Source organism: Taudactylus pleione, unplaced genomic scaffold (genome assembly GCF_031769625.1).
Source record: "Taudactylus pleione unplaced genomic scaffold, aTauple2 ptg000282l, whole genome shotgun sequence".
NCBI lineage: Eukaryota > Metazoa > Chordata > Amphibia > Anura > Myobatrachidae > Taudactylus > Taudactylus pleione.
The window spans coordinates 6,460,379-6,480,880 of NW_028284684.1; the positions used below are offsets into that span (position 1 = coordinate 6,460,379).

At 52.2% G+C, this 20,502-nt stretch overlaps 1 protein-coding gene across 1 annotated transcript in view; it reads right to left on the minus strand.

The window, feature by feature from the left end:
• Window positions 1-20,212, minus strand: part of PIWIL1 (piwi like RNA-mediated gene silencing 1) — a 414,830-nt gene extending 394,618 nt beyond the window's left edge. Inside the window, exon 1 of the mRNA XM_088482106.1 lies at window positions 20,127-20,212. The gene's annotated coding sequence lies outside the window, so the exon portion shown is untranslated. The remainder of the gene's footprint in view (window positions 1-20,126) is intronic.
• Between the last annotated feature and the right edge of the window lie 290 nt (window positions 20,213-20,502).

The window sequence follows — 20,502 nt, forward strand, 5'->3', positions numbered from 1 at the left end:
CTGGCACCAGGGGAAGTAAAACGCACTCACCGGTGTGCTGAACAACAGCCCACAATATGGCACTGAGTAGCACACAACTGTATGTGACGGACCTCACAAATACGTGATCTATATAAGTGAGGTCAGTAGAAACGCCCCTCCCCCACACACCTGTAGGGCTTGTAGGAGAAGTAAAGGGATAGGTATAAGCTGACAGTAAGTAGAAAATAAGCACAGACAGGCAGCACTAGCAAAAGTCACATACCATGCAGGAAGATATACTCACTGCACCTTTACACTACAATCAACCTGCCCAGATTCAGTGTCTGGGAGGGCTATAGTGCTGTGTACGCTGTCCTTAATCAGGGGAGAGGTACACAGGGGGACCGGTCCGCGTGCTCCCTGAAGATCTGCGTTGCCACTGTGAGAAAATGGCTGCTGGAGACCTCAGAGGAGGAGTGGCCGAGGAATCTGCAGCTCAGCGACGCCAGACTCCGTGCTGAAAGGCGCGCTGAGCTGAGGGGAGGAGCCGCTGACAGGGAAGGCTTCCTCCCCTGGCTAGCATATTAACCCCAGGGCTGCAGGCTTCCCGCTTGCCATATATCCCTGGTGGTCTAGTGGTCCCACGGGTTATTCCTCCTCAGAGGGGGAGCCCGCCGCCACCGCTAGCGGCCCCCGGTCTGTCCCCTAGGACCGGGGGCAAAGGACTGCATGTGCAGGCAAAACCCGCGAGCCGCCGCTAATCGGCGACTCGCGGCTTACCTTGTCCCCGGCGACTCCGGCAGCAGTCCAGGGAGGGACCCAGAGTCCGGCTAGTACGGACTCTGGCCTCCCGCCGCGATCCCCAGTGCAGTACTGGCGTCGCGGCGCCAGCGGGGAAGGAGAGCGGCAGCGTGGGCGTCTGCATAGACAGCCCGTCGCTGCCACACTAGAGCCTCTGTTGTAAAATAAAAATCTAACAGGCTCTTTTTTTTTTTTTTTTTTTAAATAAAAATAGAAAGCTTTTGGGGGCTGCTCCTGCAGCCCCCCTGCGCAGGTGACCCGACTCCGGCCGGGCACCAACTCAAACTGAGGTGCTGTGGCCGGGGGCGGGGTATAGAGGAGGACGGACCCAAGTGCATCCTGGGAGCAGCTAAAGCTTTAACTGCGTGGTGCCCATGGATCCAGATCCAGCTATACCCCAAGGTCAACCCTGTGGACCCCCTATGGACCCTGAAGTAAAAATATCACATACTGCAAATTGGCACTACAATCAACCGCCCAGATTCAGTGTCTGGGAAGGCTAAAGTGCTGTATACACTAACCCAAGGGAGAGGTATACAGGAGGACTGGGCCACACACTGTCCTGAGAGATATGCGATGCACCATCCAGAGAAAATGGTCGCAGGAGGAGGCGGCTCAGCAAAGCTAGACCTCAGCGGAAAGGCGCACTGAGCTGAGGAGCCGCTAAACAGGGAAGGCTGCCTCCCCTGGCTGGCAATTAACCCCCAGAACACTGGCTTCTTTGCCAACTACAAGTCCCTGGTGGTCTAGTCGACCGCAGGGTATTGTGTGCCTGCTTCCACAGCAAGCACCTCCGATCCGCTCTTACCTGTCCCTGTACGTCCAGCCGCAGTATGGGATGTCCCGCGGGGCCCGTCTAGCACAGCGATCCCCAGATCTGTACTGGCGCCGGCTGGGTGACGAAGTGGCAGCGCAGACGTCCTATTGACAGTCTGCTTCTGCGCGCTCTGATAGACAAACTATCTAAATCATAAAAATAAAATGAGCTTTGAGGCTGCTAAGCAGCCCCCCTTACATAACAGTGACCCGGCTCTGGCTGGGCACCAACGTAAACTGTGGTGCCTCTTAGCCCGGGGGCGGGATATAGGGGATAATGGACCAATGCATTATGAGAGCAAAGCTTTAACTGCGTGGTGCCTGGGATCCATATCCAACCTACACCCCAAGGTCTCCCTGTGGAGCCTATGGACCCTGAAGAAGTACCAACTTTTGCAAAGAAAGCTGCAGTTAAAACTACAATTCATAGGCCATGTGTGTGTTGAGGGGGTGGCCCTTAATGCCTCTTAAGCTGTATTTAGTTTTCACAAAGCATAGGGCAAAACACAGATGTTAAGCATGCAGACAAGCAAAGACGGCAAGCAGCCGAGAGTGAGCGCTGCTATTTTCATGACTGTACACTAGTAGATTGCAAGCAGCAGAGAGTGAGCACTGGTATTTTCATGACTGTAGACTAGTATATGCCAGGTCACCTCAATCTCTACCCCCACTGTTTTGCTCCCCCAGTTGGGGAAAAATCTCCTTCAGTAAATGTACTCCGACGTCATCATTTACTATCCATGTGACCATCTAATGTGAATAGTAACCAAAGCAGAGTGAAGTGAGCCACCATGCCTGAAACGTGGCAAGTGAAGCGAGCCCACGAGGGTACAAGTTTCTACTCTTACTACATTTCGGACAATAATAACTGAACTTTAAGGGTATGGAACCGCACTTCCGCCCTCACTCGACGTCACATCTGGGTACAGTAACTGAAGGGGATCTCTACACAACCTTGCTTTCCCCCCCTCCCCCGATCACAGTTGCTTCCCAAAACCACAAACACGCCCCATGGCTCCGTCATAGCTGCCTCCCCCATACTTACTCTGGCTGCTGGTCCTACTTTTCAAGATCTGTCCCATCTGTTGGGGCGCACACCCTGGCTTCCACTGTGCACTCAATGAGGTGAATGGACAAACCTTACATGATTATTATATAGAATCAGTGACCACATGCACAGGCCCCTATGACAAATCAACTCGCATGCTATTATACTTGAGCCAGCTGGGTTTCTACAGTTTTAGGGCCCATACATCTGTGATGGATTGCCCCAATTGCCTGTTCTGTCGACGCCGGGGTGTTAAGGTAAATCCAACATGTTGGAAATCCTTGATTCGCCCCTCCCGACCAAAAATTTATCGGGAAGTTGAGTATTTTGAACATGCTATTTTTCCCCAATCCGCCACCGGCTCGCCGATCATCGATGGCACCCGATCTGCTAATCAAATCACAGATTGGGTAATGCATGATCCACATAAACCCCAAGTTTAAGTTCCATTTTGCTGAAATTGACTATTTGGTCAGTGAATGGACTGGTTACATAAATTGGACACTAGGAGAAATTGTAATCTGTGGTCGGTATAAAGAAGGCCATACACGGTGCGATAAAGCAGCCGATCCGACGGATTGGTACGATTTGGCTGCTATATCGCACCGTGTATGGGCTTGATGTCGGACCGAGTGCACACCCGTGGGGTCGTGCATCGCACCCGCTGATCTTACTGCAGGTTCAGATGATCAGGGGATGCGATGTGCGAGCCCATGCAGCGCTATGCGGGTAGGGGGAACCGGCATATTGGGCGGTCAGCCACCCGATCGCACCGTGTGTGGGGACCGCCCAATTTGTCGGACATCGGATCCCCAGTCGCGTCCCACGGTGCCTATCGCACAGTGTATGCCCCGCTTACATCGGACAGTTTACTTAGTTTTGGAGACGCTACAAACACGCGGAAAATTATTAAGTAATGGTAGTAACAGTATAGCAATATTCCCTTTTAAAATAGTACTTGGCAAAGCTGTGAACCATATTAAATCATTATTTTTTTTTTCTATTACTGTACTGACACAAACCAGGAACAAAACATGGCTGTGTTTGTACATGTGCAATGAGGATTTTTATTAGACAACTATTCTTCAACATTGTCCAGATAAATCATAACTGTACATTTGTAGCCAGCAAGGCTATTGACATTTTTAAGATAATAGATGTCTGAATCAAAGCAATGTAGAATATATATTGAGGACAATAACGAGTTGATAGCAAAGTGTGCACAAATTATTCAAAATTAAATTGCACCGGAAAAACAGCATCTACAAAGTCTTACAAAAAGGGAAAAGGATGACTATATTAAAAAATAACCAAAAGTGGTATGTGAAAGGGGAGCTAGTGAAGAAGTAACCTGGTAACTATATTAAAATGTACAATATCACCAAAAAGTGGATCCACGAGAGCAAGTAGCAAACAAAACTTTTGGAGTGTTGATGTTCTCCACACTTTGATCTGTAGGGGTTCAATTTCTCAAAAAATATGAGATATGGTAAGAACTTACCTTTGTTATCTCTATTTCTACGAAGTCCATAGGGTTCCACAGGATACCTTGGGGTATAGGTGTGACATCAGTCATCGGGCACCATAGAGTTAAGCTTTCAGCCTCCCAGGATGCACTAGGGTCCCCCTCCTATACCCCGCCCCCGAGCCAAGGCACCTCAGGGCCTGATTCAGACCCACTCGCAAGCGGCTGTCCGCTCGCAAGTGGGTCGATGTTGTGCTCTGCGCATGCGCACGACGGCGGGAACTCCGTCGTGCGCATGCGCCAGACGCGACGAGCAAAGGACTTTCCTTCGCTCGTTGTGTCTGATCAAAGGGGGCGTGCTGTCGATGTTGATTGACAGCATGCCCCCTTTGGTGAGCGTGCCGGGGGCGTGCCTCCCTGACGGGGGCGTTCCCACGGGAACGCCTCCCGTCAGAAGCCGGCCCACTGACATCACTAGTGATGTCAGTGGGAGTGATTTTGGCTCTGATAGAGCCAAAATCACTCCGGGGCTTGCGGTTGAAAACCTCAACCGCAGGCTCCGGCTCGCAGTTTCGATGGTCGCGATGGTCACGACCATCGCGGCCATCAAACTGCACGCTCGTATAGGCTGTGGGTGGTGACCCACAGCTATACGAGCGTCCAGGAGGACTCTCCATTTTTATGGAGGGCGGCCCTCATTCAGAGCGTACGGCTCTGAATGAGGGCCTCAGTTAGTTACCAAGCCATAGGCCGGAGGAGGAGAAGGAAGAGAAAGAAGATCTGGATACACACAAGAATCACACTCTCACCAGAGGGAGACGGGAAAACCGGTGACCAGACCAAAGCACATCTGCAGCACAGGTGCGACAGGGCGGGAGTCCTGTGGAACCCTATGGACTTCGTAGAAATAGAGATAACAAAGGTAAGTTCTTACCATATCTCATATTTTCTACATCAGGGTCCATAGTGTATTCACAGGATACCTTGGGGATGTCCCAAAGCAGTATCCTTTAAGGGTGGGGACGCTCCTGTGCTGAAAGGAGAATCCGCCGCCCGAAGGAAGCATCCTGAGAGGCGAAGGTGTCAAACCTGTAATACCTCACGAAGGTATGGACAGAGGACCACGTAGCAGCCTTGCAGATCTGGACTGCAGAGGCACCACGTCGAGCTGCCCACGAAGGACCCACAGACTTAGTGGAATGAGCCTTCAAAGAAGGAGGAACCGGCAGACCTTCATGAAGAGAAGCTTCAGAAATAGCCATACGGATCCAGGCTGCCAAAGTTTGCTTTGAAGCAGGCCAACCCTTTTTACGGAAGCCATAGAGGACAAACACGGCGTCCGACTTCCTAAACGAAGAAGTGCGGTCAACATAAGTCCTCAAGGCCCGCACAACATCCAAAGTGGCCTCACCCACTGAAAGACAAGGCGAGTTAAAGGCCGGAACAACAATTTCCTCGTTAACATGAAGCTGGGAAACAACTTTGGGAAGAAATTCAGGCCGAGTGCGGAGCACTGCCCTGTTCCCATGAAAAATCAAGAAAGGGGGTCTACAAGAGAGAGCCCCTAAATCAGAAACACGTCTGGCCGAAGCTATGGCCAGAAGGAAAACAGACTTAGCTGTTAGCCATTTAAGATCCACTGAGCCCAGTGGTTCAAACGGCGGTCCCTGGAGAGCCCTCAGGACCACAGCCAAATCCCAAGGCGCCACAGGTGGAACAAAGGGCGGCTGAATGCGGAGAACACCTTGCATAAAGGTGTGCACATCCGGGATTGTAGCAATCCTACGGTGAAACCAGACAGACAGGGCCGAAACCTGTACCTTCAAAGAAGCAAGGCGAAGCCCATGATCTAGTCCCGCTTGTAGGAAGGCAAGTATCCTAGACAGACGAAACTCCCGCGGTGCATAACCTCTCGGTCGACACCATTGGAAGAACGTGTGCCACACGCGATGGTATATCCTCGCGGACGACGGTTTCCGAGCTCGCAACATGGTACGCACCACAGAGCTGGAAAAACCCCTGGACCTCAACATGGCTGTCTCAACAGCCACGCCGTCAAAGACAGCCGAGCCAGGTCCGGGTGAAGACAAGGACCCTGCGACAGAAAGTCCGGTCGTAGCGGCAACCGCAGAGGAATGTCCACGGACAGACCCTGAAGGTCTGAGAACCAGTGCCGTCTGGGCCACGCGGGAGCTATCAACAGGAGCGTCCCTCCTTCCTGTTTGAATTTCCGGATTACCCGTGGAAGAAGGGAAACCGGAGGAAACAGGTATGCGAACCGGAACGTCCACCGGACGGACAGAGCATCCACCAGAGACGCCTCTTCGTCTCTTGTGCGAGACCCGTACACCGGCAACTTGTTGTTGTGCCGGGACGCCATGAGGTTGATCTCTGGAAGACCCCACCTGTCCACCAGCAGTTGAAAAACGTCCGGGTGCAGGGACCATTCCCGGATGAACGTCCTGGCGACTTAGAAACTCCGCCTCCCAATTTAGCACTCCCGGGATGAAGACCGCTGATATGACCGGAAGATTGTGCTCAGCCCATACCAGGATCCGAGAGACCTCTACGAGAGCTGCCCGACTTCTGGTTCCTCCTTGCCTGTTTATGTAGGCCACGGTGGTAGCGTTGTCCGACTGGACCTGCACCGGATGACCCTGGAGAACCCGATGTGCCTGCAGGAGAGCATTGAAGACCGCACGGAGTTCCAAGATATTTATTGGAAGCTCCGCTTCTGTCGGCGTCCACCTGCCCTGGAACAAGTGTGGACCCTAAACTGCTCCCCAGCCCCGAAGACTGGCGTCCATTGTCAACAGGACCCAATTTGGTACCCAGAACGGATGTCCCTTGCTGAGATGGGTCGTCTGCAACCACCAGGCAAGGGACAGGCGAACCTACGGGGTGAGCACTATTGTCTGGGACTTTAGAGACTGAGGCAGCCCGTTCCACTTGGACAGGATCAGGTGCTGCAGAGGTCTGGAGTGAAACTGGGCATATTCCACCATGTCGAACACCGACACCATGGAGCCCAGTAACCTCATCGCCGAGTGTAGAGACACCCGGCGGCTGTGCAGACAACTGCGCACCCTCGACTGTAAAGCAGAGATCTTTTCCTCCGTCACAAAGATCCTTTGCTGTCCCGAGTCTAATAAGGCTCCGAGGTGCAGAATCCGCCGAGACGGGATTAGAGTGGACTTCTGCCAGTTGATTAACCAGCCGTGCCGTTGCAGCAGCGCAATGGTCAGGTCCAAGTGGCGTAGAAGGAGCTCTGGAGATCCTGCCACTAATAATAGGTCGTCCAAGTACGGCAACATGCGGACCCCCTGCAGCCACAGAGAAGCCGCCATGACCGCCATCACCTTGGTGAACACACGCGGTGCTGTCGCCAGGATAAAAAGGTAACGCCTGAAACTGAAAGAGATCGATGCGGATTGCAAACCTGAGGAACTGTTGATGGCGCAAAAGAATAGGGACATGCAGGTTAGCGTCCTGTATGTCCAATGACACCATGTAGTCCCCAGGTTCCAGCGCCAGAATGATGGACCGCAGGGTCTCCATCCAAAACTTCGGCACCCGCAAAGACTTGTTGAGAGCTTTGAGGTTGAGAATCGGACGATACGACCCATTGGGTTTCTGCACCAAAAAAAAGATTTCAATAGAAACCCTGGCCCCTCTGGGAGAATGGAACAGGCACTATAACTCCAGCCTGGAGCATAGTGTGCAAAACCTTCCGCAGCTCCGTGGCCTTGTTCCGGTCTGATGGTAGACCCGTGGTGAAGAATCGAGCAGGGGGTCTGTGCCGGAAAGAGAGGGCGTACCCGTGGGAGACCACCTCGAGAACCCAAGTGTCTGTCGTGGTGACCGACCAACACCGGGCGAACTGCAGCAGGCGGCCTCCCACTTTGGGATCCCCCAACGGGAGGCCCGGACAGTCAGGCCGCAGGCTTGTCATCAGGCTTAGGGGCCGGACGTCTGGAACTCCATGCCTGCTTCCGGGGCTTGGCCGATTTTTTGGGATCAGCCTGTCGGGGGAAAAGACTGTGGTTTGGGCCTGCCCTGGGCCCTATAAGACCGAAAGGACGATGGTCCTGAACCAGAAGGAGCCGCGGCCGACGGGAGACATGCCGATTTGGCTGCCGCCAGCGTGGCCACAATCTTGTCCAGATCCGGACCGAAGAGAACTTCTCCGTTAAAGGGCAACGTCTCCAAACCCTTTTTGGAGTCAGCGTCTGCCTTCCAGGATCGCAACAACAAGGTGCGACGAGCAGCCACCGCTGCTGAAGAAATTCGAGACACCAGTGTACTAATGTCTAAGGCAGCCTCGTTGATATATGTGGCCGAATCACGGAGATTACCAATCAACTCCGTTTGTTCGGCCGGACAGTCGGAATCAAAGGACGCCTCCAATGAATCCGCCCAGCGCTCCATCCATCGCTCTGGCAACCCAGCAAATGGCCATAGCCGGCCGCGCTGCACCCCCGCGAGGGAATAAGCAGACTTCAGGCAGATCTCCACCTTGCGGTCCGTAGCAGGACATGGATGGCATCGGCAATGTGGCACTACGGACAAGACGTGTCACATGAGAATCCACCTGTGGAGGGGATTCCCACTTAGCAAAATAATTATACGCGAACGGATAAGCCACTGCCAGGCGCCTCTGCGGCTGGTATCGCTTGCCAGGCAGTTTCCACGCCTCCTCTAAATGGTCCATTAACTGACCCGAAAGAGGAAAGACTGTGGCGTCACCCTTCACATCCTTAAAAAATATGAGATATGGTAAGAACTTACCCTTGTTATCTCTATTTCTACGAAGTCCATAGGGTTCCACAGGATACCTTGGGGTATAGGTGTGACGTCAGTCGCAGGGCACCAAAGAGTTAAGCTTTCAGCCTCCCAGGATGCACTAGGTCCCCCTCCTATACCCCGCCCCCGGGCCAAGGCACCTCAGTTAGTTACCAAGCCATAGGCCGGAGGAGGAGAAGGAAGAGAGAGAACAAAGATCTGGACACATACAAGAATCACATTCTCACCAGAGGGAGACGGAAAACCGGTGACCAGAGCAAAGCCCATCTGCAGCACAGGTGCGACAGGGCGGGAGTCCTGTGGAACCCTATGGACTTCGTAGAAATAGAGATAACAAGGGTAAGTTCTTACCATATCTCATATTTTCTACTTCAGGGTCCATAGGGTATCCACAGGATACCTTGGGGATGTCCCAAAGCAGTATCCTTTAAGGGTGGGGACGCTCCTGTGCAGAAAGGAGAATCCGCCGCCCGAAGGAAGCATCCTGAGAGGCGAAGGTGTCAAACCTGTAATACCTCACGAAGGTATGGACAGAAGACCACGTAGCAGCCTTGCAGATCTGAACTGCCGAGGCACCACGTCGAGCTGCCCACGAAGGACCCACAGACCTAGTGGAATGAGCCTTCAGAGAAGGAGGGACCGGTAGGCCTTCATGAAGATAAGCTTCAGAAATAGCCATACGGATCCAGGCTGCCAAAGTTTGCTTTGAAGCAGGCCAACCCTTTTTACGGAAGCCAAAGAGGACAAACAAAGCGTCCGACTTCCTAAACGAAGAAGTGCGGTCAACATAAGTCCTTAAGGCCCGCACAACATCCAAAGAGGCCTCACCCACGGAAAGACCCGGTGAGTTAAAGGCCGGAACAACTATTTCCTCGTTAATATGAAACTGGGAAATAACTTTGGGAAGAAACTCGGGCCGAGTGCGGAGCACTGCCCTGTTCCCATAAAAAACCAAGAAAGGGGGTCTACAAGAAAGAGCCCCTAACTCAGAAACACGTCTGGCCGAAGCAATGGCCAGAAGGAAAACAGTCTTAGCTGTTAGCCATTTAAGATCCACTGAGCCCAGTGGTTCAAACGGCGGTCCTTGGAGAGCCCTCAGGACCACAGCCAAATCCCAAGGCGCCACAGGTGGAACAAAGGGCGGCTGAATGCGGAGAACACCCTGCATAAAGGTGCGCACATCCGGGATTGTAGCAATCCTACGGTGAAACCAGACAGATAGGGCCGAAACCTGTACCTTCAAAGAAGCAAGGCGAAGCCCATGATCTAGTCCCGCTTGCAGGAAGGCGAGAATCCGAGACAGACGAAACTCCCGCGGTGCATAACCTCTCGGTCGACACCACTGGAAGAACGTATGCCACACGCGATGGTATATCCTCGCGGAAGATGGTTTCCGAGCTCGTAACATGGTACGCACCACAGAGCTGGAAAACCCCCGGGACCTCAGCATGGCCGTCTCAACAGCCACGCCGTCAAAGACAGCCGAGTCAGGTCCGGGTGAAGGCAAGGACCCTGAGACAGAAGGTCCGGTCGTAGCGGCAACCGCAGAGGAATGTCCACGGACAGACCCTGAAGGTCTGAGAACCAGTGCCGTCTGGGCCACGCGGGAGCTATCAACAGGAGCGTCCCTCCTTCCTGTTTGAATTTCCGGATTACCCGTGGAAGAAGGGAGACCGGAGGGAACAGGTATGCGAACCGGAACGTCCACCGGACGGACAGAGCATCCACCAGAGACGCCCCTTCGTCTCTTGTGCGAGACCCGTACACCGGCAACTTGTTGTTGTGCCGGGACGCCATGAGGTCGATTTCTGGAAGACCCCACCTGTCCACCAGTAGTTGAAAAACGTCCGGGTGCAGGGACCATTCCCCCGGATGAACGTCCTGGCGACTTAGAAAGTCCGCCTCCCAATTGAGCACTCCCGGGATGAAGACCGCTGATATGGCCGGAAGATTGCGCTCCGCCCAAACCAGGATCCGAGAGACCTCTACGAGAGCCGCCCGACTGCGAGTTCCTCCTTGCCTGTTTATGTAGGCCACGGTGGTAGCGTTGTCCGACTGGACCTGCACCGGGCGACCCTGGAGAAACCGCTGTGCCTGCTGGAGAGCATTGAAGACCGCACGGAGTTCCAAGATATTTATTGGAAGCTCCGCTTCTGTCGGCGTCCACCTGCCCTGGAACAAGTGTGGACCCGAAACTGCTCCCCAGCCCCGAAGACTGGCGTCCGTTGTCAACAGGACCCAATTTGGAACCCAGAACGGACGTCCCTTGTTGAGGTGGGTCGTCTGTAACCACCACGTAAGGGACAGGCGAACCTCCTGGGTGAGCACAATCGTCTGGGACTTCAGAGACTGAGTCAGCCCGTTCCACTTGGACAGGATCAGGTGCTGCAGAGGTCTGGAGTGAAACTGGGCGTATTCCACCATGTCGAACACCGACACCATGGAGCCCAGTAACCTCATCGCCGAGTGTAAGGACACCCGGCGGCTGTGCAGACAACTGCGCACCCTTGACTGTAAAGCAGAGATCTTGTCCTCCGTCACGAAGATCCTTTGCTGTCCCGAGTCCAATAAGGCTCCAAGATGCAGAATCCTCCGAGACGGGATTAGAGTGGACTTCTGCCAGTTGATTAGCCAGCCGTGCCGTTGCAGCAGTGCAATGGTCAGGTCCAAGTGGCGTAACAGGAGCTCTGGAGATCCTGCCACCAATAACAGGTCGTCCAAATACGGCAACATGCGGACTCCCTGCAGCCGCAGAGAAGCCGCCATGACCGCCATCACCTTGGTGAAAACACGTGGTGCTGTTGCCAGGCCAAAAGGTAACGCCCGAAACTGGAAGTGGTCGCTGCTGATTGCAAACCTGAGGAACTGTTGATGGCGCCAAAGAATAGGGACATGCAGGTAAGCGTCCTGTATGTCCAATGACACCAAGTAGTCCCCAGGTTCCAGCGCCAGAATGATGGACCGTAGGGTCTCCATCCGAAACTTCGGGACCCGCAAAGACTTGTTGAGTGCTTTGAGGTTGAGAATCGGACGATATGACCCATTGGGTTTCTGTACCAAAAATAGATTTGAATAGAAACCCTGGCCCCTCTGGGAGAATGGAACCGCCACTATAACTCCAACCTGGAGCATAGTGTGCAATACCTTCCGCAGCTCCGTAGCCTTGTTCCGGTCTGATGGTAGACCCGTGGTGAAGAATTGAGCCGGGGGTCTGTGCCGGAAGGAGAGGGCGTACCCGTGAGAGACAACCTCCAGAACCCAAGTGTCTGTCGTAGTGAACGACCAACACCGGGAGAACTGCAGCAGGCGGCCTCCCACCCTGGGATCCCCCAAGGGGAGACCCGGACCGTCAGGCCGCAGGCTTGTCATCTGGCTTGGGGGCCGGACGTCTGGTACTCCATGCCTGTTTCCGGGGCTTGACCGATTTCTTAGGGCCAGCCTGTCGAGGAAACGACTGTGGTTTGGGCCTGCCCTGGGCCCTAGATGACCGAAAGGACGATGGTCCAGAACCAGAAGGAGCAGCGGCCGACGGGAGACAAGCAGATTTGGCTGCCGCCAGCGTGGCCACAATCTTATCCAGATCCGGACCGAAGAGAACTTCTCCGGTAAACGGCAACGCTTCCAGACCTTTCTTGGATCTGCGTCCGCCTTCCAGGATCGCAGCCACAAGGTGCGACGAGCAGCTACCGCTGCTGAAGAAATTCTAGACACCAGAGTACTAATGTCTAGAGCCGCCTCGTTGATGTAGGTGGCCGAATCACGGAGATTGCCAATCAACTCCGCCTGTTCGGCCGGACAGTCGGATTCAAAAGAAGCCTCTAATGAATCCGCCCAGCGCTCCATCGCTCTGGCAACCCAGCAAATGGCCATAGCCGGCCGTGCTGCCCCCCCTGCAAGGGAATAAGCGGACTTCAGGCAGATTTCTACCTTGCGGTCCGTAGCATCCTTAAGGGAGGACATGGATGGCATCGGCAATGTGGCATTACGGACAAGACGGGTCACGTGAGAATCCACCTGTGGAGGGGATTCACACTTAGCAAAATAATTATCCGCGAACGGATAAGCCACCGCCAGGCGTCTCTGCGGCTGGTATCTTTTGCCAGGTTGTTTCCACGCCTCCCCTAAATGGTCCACCAACTGACCCGAAAGAGGAAAGACTGTGGCATCGCCCTTCACATCTTTGAAAAAGGCATACTTAGATTTAGCCGCTGGGGGAACTTCGTCCTCAATCACCAAGGCTGTGCGGACCGCCCGAATAAGTCCAGGAATATATACTTTGGACTTAGCATCAGCGTCCTTAGTATGGAAAGGTTCCTGATCGTAAGGATCCAGAATCTCCCCATCATCAGACGTCCCTTCGTCATCCTCATAAGGAGCGGACAGAGACGCCACCGGCCTTTTATGAGGCCGCATCACAGACTCCCCTTGTAACACATCCGACAAGTGCTGTACAGAACTCGTCAGGGAGTTAACCCACGCTGGCTCCTGAGAACCCGGGAGCGGGGAAATAGGGAGACTGTGGGGTACCACCAATTGTCGTGGGAACCCCTGCATGGGTGACGACACCACAGACTGCTGGGACAAACCCATCGGAGTAAACGCGGGCTGCGGAGCTAACTGGCCCACTAAAGCTGTTAACGCCTGAGCGAAACAAGCCCAGGGCGGCTCCTGTACCGGTGCTGTAACCGTAATAGGCCGCGCCATGGACAAACACTGCCGGCAAAGGCCCTCCGCGCTACCCTCCCCCTCCGCTAACGGTACTTTGCACGTGGTACACTGTAGCCGGAGGGGAAAATCACTTTCAGACATGATGGCACCACGTATGTGACCTCTCTCACCAATTAAGTATTAAATAGGCGAGAGACCACCCTGCAGCACCGCACCGCAAGGGCTTTAGCAGAAAGAACAGGGACAGTAATAAAGCTGACAGTTTAGAGAAGAAAAGTTACAGGCAGCGCTAGCACAGTCACATACAATGCAGAGAAATAACAATTCCTGCACTAACAGCGCTGATCACTCAACTACACAGACACAGGGCCTGGTAGGACACAGCGCTGCATACACAGACCTGAGCCACAGCGGAGGAGAGGTATGCGGGGGGACCCAGACCACGATGCTTCCTTCCAGACTTCCAGCAGCGTTCACCATGCGTTGCAGAGAAGATGGCCGCCGAGGAGCAGAGAGAAGCTGGCCTGGGGGAGGAGCGCTGACACAGGACCAGTCAGCACAGTGCAGAGAGGGCTGTGTGCAGCGGGGGAGGCGCCGGCTGTGAGACAGGGAAGGCGCGCTCCCCTGGCATGCATTTAACCCCTGGGACGCCGCAGCGCTACCGCTCTGCTGCGGTCCGCTGTCCCAGGGGGTAGTGGAAGCGCAGGTTGGTCGCCTGGCTCCACGCTGCAGCCAGTCCCCAGGGAGCCCCCTGCCTGGGGACTTAGGACCATGTGATCAGCGGGGACCCACCGCGGGACCCCGCTGCTTACCTCTGTCCCCCTTGAATCCGGCCATGGTCCGGAGCATCTGGGGTCACCGCTAGCTGTGACCCCAGACGCCCATCAGCATCCCCGGATCAGTACCGGCGTTCTGGTACCGGCGGGGTGTAGGGAAGACAGCATGGACGTCAGGACTGACTGTCCATGCTGTTCATCCAGATGTGCAGCCACAGCTGCATGAAGAAAAAGCTTCAGGGGCTCTTCTAGCCCCCACTCCAACAGGTGCACCCGACTCCGGCCGGGCACCAAACTAAACTGAGGTGCCTTGGCCCGGGGGCGGGGTATAGGAGGGGGACCTAGTGCATCCTGGGAGGCTGAAAGCTTAACTCTTTGGTGCCCTGCGACTGACGTCACACCTATACCCCAAGGTATCCTGTGGATACCCTATGGACCCTGAAGTAGAAAAGGCATACTTGGATTTAGCAGCTGGGGGAACTTCGTTCTCAATCACCAAGGCTGTGCAGACTGCCCGAATAAGTCCAGGAATATATACCTTGGACCTAGCGTCAGCGTCCTTAGTATGGAGAGGTTCCTGATCGTAAGGATCCAGAATCTCCCCATCATCAGACGTCCCTTCGTCATCCTCATAAGGAGCCGACAGAGACTCCACCGGCCGTTTATGTGGCCGCATCATAGTCTCCCCCTGCAACACATCCGACAAGTGCTGTACAGAACTCGTCAGGGAGTTAACCCACGCCGGCTCCTGAGAAACCGGGAGAGGGGAAATAGGGAGACTGCGGGGTACCACCAATTGTCTTGGGAAACCCTGCATGGGTGACGACACCACTGACTGCTGGGACAAACCCATCTGTGGAAACGCGGGCTGCGGAGCTAACTGGCCCACTAAGGTTGTAAGCGCCTGAGCGAAACAAGCCCAGGGCGGCTCCTGTACCGGTGCTGTAACCGTAATAGGCCGCGCCATTGACAAACATTGCCGGCAGAGGCCCTCCGCGCTACCCTCCCCCTCCGCTAAAGGTACTTTACACGTAGTACACTGTAGCCGGAGAGGAAAATCACTTTCAGACATGATGGTACTAAGTATGTGACCCCTCTCACCAATTGTATTTTAAAGAGGTGAGAGACCACCCTGCAGCACCGCACCGCAAGGGCTTAGCAGAAAGAACAGGGACAGTAATAAAGCTGACAGTCAGAATAGAAGATACAGGCAGCAGCGCTAGCACAGTCACATACAATGCAAAGAAAATCAATTCCTGCACTAACCAGCGCTGATCACTCAACTACGCAGGCACAGGGTCTGGTAGGACACAGCGCTGCATAGACAGACCTGACCACAGCGGAGGAGAGGTATGCGGGGGGACCCAGAACAAGATGCTTCCTTCCAGGCTTCCAGCAGCGTTCACCATGCGTTCAGGAAGATGGCCGCCGAGGAGCAGAGAGGAGGCTGGCCTGGGGGAGGAGCGCTGCCACAGGGCCAGTTGGCAGAGTGCAGAGAGGGCTGTGTGCAGCGGGGGAGGCGCCGGCTGTGCGACAGGGAAGGCGCGCTCCCCTGGCATGCATTTAACCCCCGGGAAGCCGCAGCGCTACCGCTCTGCTGCGGTCCGCTGTCCCAGGGGGGTAGTGGAAGCGCAGGTTCTTACCTGGCTCCACGCTGCAGCCAGTCCCCAGGGAGCCCCCTGCCTGGGGACTCTGGACCATGTAACAGCGGGGACCCACCGCGGGACCCCGCTGCTTACCTTGCTGTCCCCCTTGAATCCGGCCATGGTCCGGAACATCTGGGGTCACCGCTAGCTGTGACCCCAGATGCTCACCAGCATCCCCGGATCGGTACCGGCGTTCTGGTACCGGCGGGGGTGTAGGGAAGACAGCATGGACGTCAGGATTGACTGTCCATCCAGATGTGCAGCCACAGCTGCATACAGGAAAGCTTCAGGGGCTCTTCTTAGCCCCCACTCCAACAGGTGCACCCGACTCCGGCCGGGCACCAAACTAAACTGAGGTGCCTTGGCTCGGGGGCGGGGTATAGGAGGGGGACCCTAGTGCATTCTGGGAGGCTGAAAGCTTAACTCTATGGTGCCCGATGACTGACGTCACACCTATACCCCAAGGTATCCTGTGGATACCCTATGGACCCTGAAGTAGAAATAGAGAACATATACCATATAGGGTAATAAAGTCTAATTCAAAGTGACAATTTATAAGGTAATCATGGCTCCCTACCAGAGATAATGGTCTAAAAGACAAGTAGGTACATGAGCTTTGGGGGGGTTTATGGATGATCTCGTCCCAAACTGATCCTTAGCCTTCCTTCTTATTTCTCCTACTTGCCTTAATCACTCCGATATATGAGAATGGATAAGAAGGATCCAAATAGTGTAGTACAGTACTTTTATTTGGTAAAAATAAACAACATATAAAATCATCTACAGGGAATAGGGTAGCCACTCACCAGATTTTATAGTCCACTTCGCAAAAAGTAGACAAAAAGAGCAAAGGTGTAGTCCTTCAGGCGTCCCCGGATACCACCACCAAGATCTTAGATGAGTCAGCTGACCAGTTCCCACACAGTCCTCTCCTCCAAAGCGTTTAGATATTTAATTTATCTTTTTCAAGATGCCTTGAAAAAGATAAATGATCTATCGAAACGCGTTTGTGGAGAGGACTGTGCGGGAACTGGTGAGCAGCTACCCTATTCCCTGTAGATGATTTTATATGTTGTTCATTTTTACCAAATAAAAGTACTGTATTGCACTATTTGGATCCTTCTTATTCATTCTCATAAATAATCGGGAGTGATTAAAGCAAGAAGGAGAAAAAAATAAACAAAGGATAAGGATCAGTCTGGGACGAGGTATTCCATACCCCCCCCCCCCCCCAAAGCTCATGTGTCTACTTGTCTTGTAGAACATTCTCTCTTGTAGGGAGCCACAATTACCTTATAAATTGTCACTTTGAATTAGACTTTATTACCCTATATGGTATATGTTCTTTTTCTTTTTGAGTAATTTAACCCCTACAGAACAAAGGACCTCATTCAGAGTCGGTCGTTGCGGCCGCACGGTCGTAAGGGAAAAGGGTCCGGATATGCAAATGATGCACTCGCAAGTTGCGTCCTTAAGATCGGATCGTTAGCTGGCCGACCAAGGGGAGGATGTGGCCGTAAGACAAAAAATACACCCCCTTCTCATACGCATTACAAATCTTCTCTGGGCATATAAGGATTAATCGAAACCATCGGAACTGGTCGTAGTGCTTAAGGTTCACCATACCCTCTCTTAAGCACTACGATCAGGTCAGTGTACAAACCACCCATGTCACGTGTGCCATGACACTACTTTGTTAATTATGCACTCCCATAAAACGACGTTCGCATAATTAGGCACGCCTGCGTTCGGATCTCCACTCCCCCGTTTTCAAGCACCTTCCCGTTACCACCCACAAACGCCTCATTCTGTCACTCAAACTACCGACCTGGCTGTGTTCAAGGAGAGATATTTCTGATCGTAACAGCTAGTTTGCGCACGCGCATTGCGAACTTTATGCATGCGCAGTTTAGCGAACATCGGTGGCGTACGACCGTGCGGCCGCAACGACCGACTCTGAATGAGGTCCAAAGTGTGGAGAACGACACTATAAATTTTTTGTTTGGTACTAACGCCCGTGGATCCTCTTTTTGGTGATATTGTATGTTGTTTTTGGGAAATGTTTAGGGTGACACATCCACACCAAAAGATCCGTAGGCAGCTTCTGTGTGCTCACCAGTCCTTGTCCATACTGACTTTAAAATGGACTGATGTGACACACTTAAACAGTTGCGGGTAGATCCACTTCAGTAGACGTCATCAGGCACTATCCACGTGGACAGAGTGGGAATACTAACCTGTAGCGAGCAAAGCGAGCCACTGTGCTTCAAGCGTGGCGTGCGAAGCAAGCAGGGTACAAATATCTACTATTGGTGGGCAGATACTACAGTGGACACAAAATAACAGTGCTGTAAGGGCATGGAACTGCACTTCCGCCCTCACTCCACGTCACGTACATTCACTGAAAGGGATCTTTACAATAGTTTTTAAACAAATTGTAGACTGAAGAAACAAGATAATTTTGTTCACTTTCATGTTGAATTTATATTTTCATGTATATACCCCAGCTATTTAACTGAAATAATATGGGATTTAAATTTTATTTTTTTTTACTAGGAATTTTGATTAAAAAACCAAGAAAACCAGGAACTTAAAATTGAAGACTGATCAGGAGTTCTCTATGCATTAGACAGGTCTTGCTTTAAAAAGTGTTGACTATTGAATATAAATTAACATGTCATCTAATGGTAGATAAGTTTATATCAGCACAGTAATACAGAGCTTTCTTATAAGTATGTCAAATTGTGGCTGCTAATTATAATTATAGCAGGCTATTAAAAATGACTAAATACGAATAAAAACACCTTACCCACCTCATTTTTACATTACTTCTCTGACCACTTGTGCAGGTTCTACACTTCCTCTTGGCCAGGTAATGGGTTTACTATTTTACACAGCAAATTCAAGTGCACGGACAAATACTTACACTATATACTGTAGCACACTAACACATACTGTAAAGCACTAACACAAATTGTAAGCAACACTGACTGTTAAGGTGCCCACACATCTAGCGACATTTTACACAATTTGGCCGATTTCGACGAATCGTGACGACGAATCGGGTAAAAAAAAAATACAAATCGTGAGTTTATACTCACGAGCATGATGCCGATGCGCGTCCCCGCTCGTCGTACATCGCATCTTCTGATCTGCCGTGCTGCAGGGCAGATTAGCCAATCTGGGATACAATGCATTGGCTGCAAGATAGATCTTTAGTCAAATTGGACATTTTTAACTCCAAATCGTGATCACGACGGCAAGGGAGCTCCCGTGAAAGTTCATGAGGAAATTGGCCATAAAATCGTATCGTGAGCACATCGGTATATGTGTGTACTTTTTTTACCCGATTCGTCGTCACGATTCGTCGAAATCGGCCAAATCGTGTAAAATGTCGCTATATGTGTGGGCACCTTTACAGTGAGCACTAATTCAGGGATCACTAAACTGGAAAAATAAAAAAAAATTTAATATTATACAACTTAAAATAAGCCAACTCCAAGTAATTTTTTTCTACATAGGTGTCATATTGTTATTGTACGAGCAGGATCCCCATTTGTTACCTACAACGCCCCATTACATTGCCTTTATTGATAGAAATTCATTTTTGAATTAAGAGTGTGGAAATATGAATTCATTATAAGTCTCCCTTAATCAATTGGTATTGGAGATAGCAGTCACCCCAATACAGTGATGGATTATTTGAAGTTAGCACAGTCACCCCAATATACAGTGATGGATTATTTGAAGTTAGCACAGTCATCCCAATATACAGTGATGGATTATGTGGAATAACAGTTTTAGACAAAGCCTGTTCCAACTTCAGGGGTTATGGGATACGCCCTGGCACCTAACGCTCCCTCCGTTTGTCCTCTGCCTGTATAGTACAGTACAACCTTTTCTCTTGCTACACCAATGACTCCCTTGGCACCACTGTCGGGGATATGATGCCCCTAGGTACAAGGATTCCCGAACGCCAAGGTAAGCCTGCTGTGAAGGGATAGCGCGGACATGTGTCAGTGTAATGGCGGGAACAGAAAATCTCAGCCTGCGTATGTAGTGCAGCCCTTAGGAAGACCCTCACGGTTCATCTAGTCATATCAGAATATATTTTAAAGTCCAGTGATGTAGGTCCCCATTACCGTCTCCAGCCCAGTGTGCTGCACAGCGCGTACTACCCCCACACCGCAGACGACGAGATATCCGCTGATTTCGTTTCCGCTGCAAGATCGCAGCTCCGCCTCTGCCAAATCTTATGTCTGTCTGCGCGCAGCCGCCGGCCTGTCTACAAGGTACAAATCAACATCAGATCTCTCCGCGCCAAGAGTCACCCGTGGTGTACATAGGCTTACACCTATTTAAAATTCACCGAGACAATGACGAAGTCTTGCGCCACTGTCCACTCTCACTCTCATGAACCCGAGACTGGCTTTATATAGTTAGAAACAGTAGGGATTTTTTTTTATTATTATTTTTTATTTTTTTATGCGCGGAAGTGTCACAAATGTCGTGTAGTAA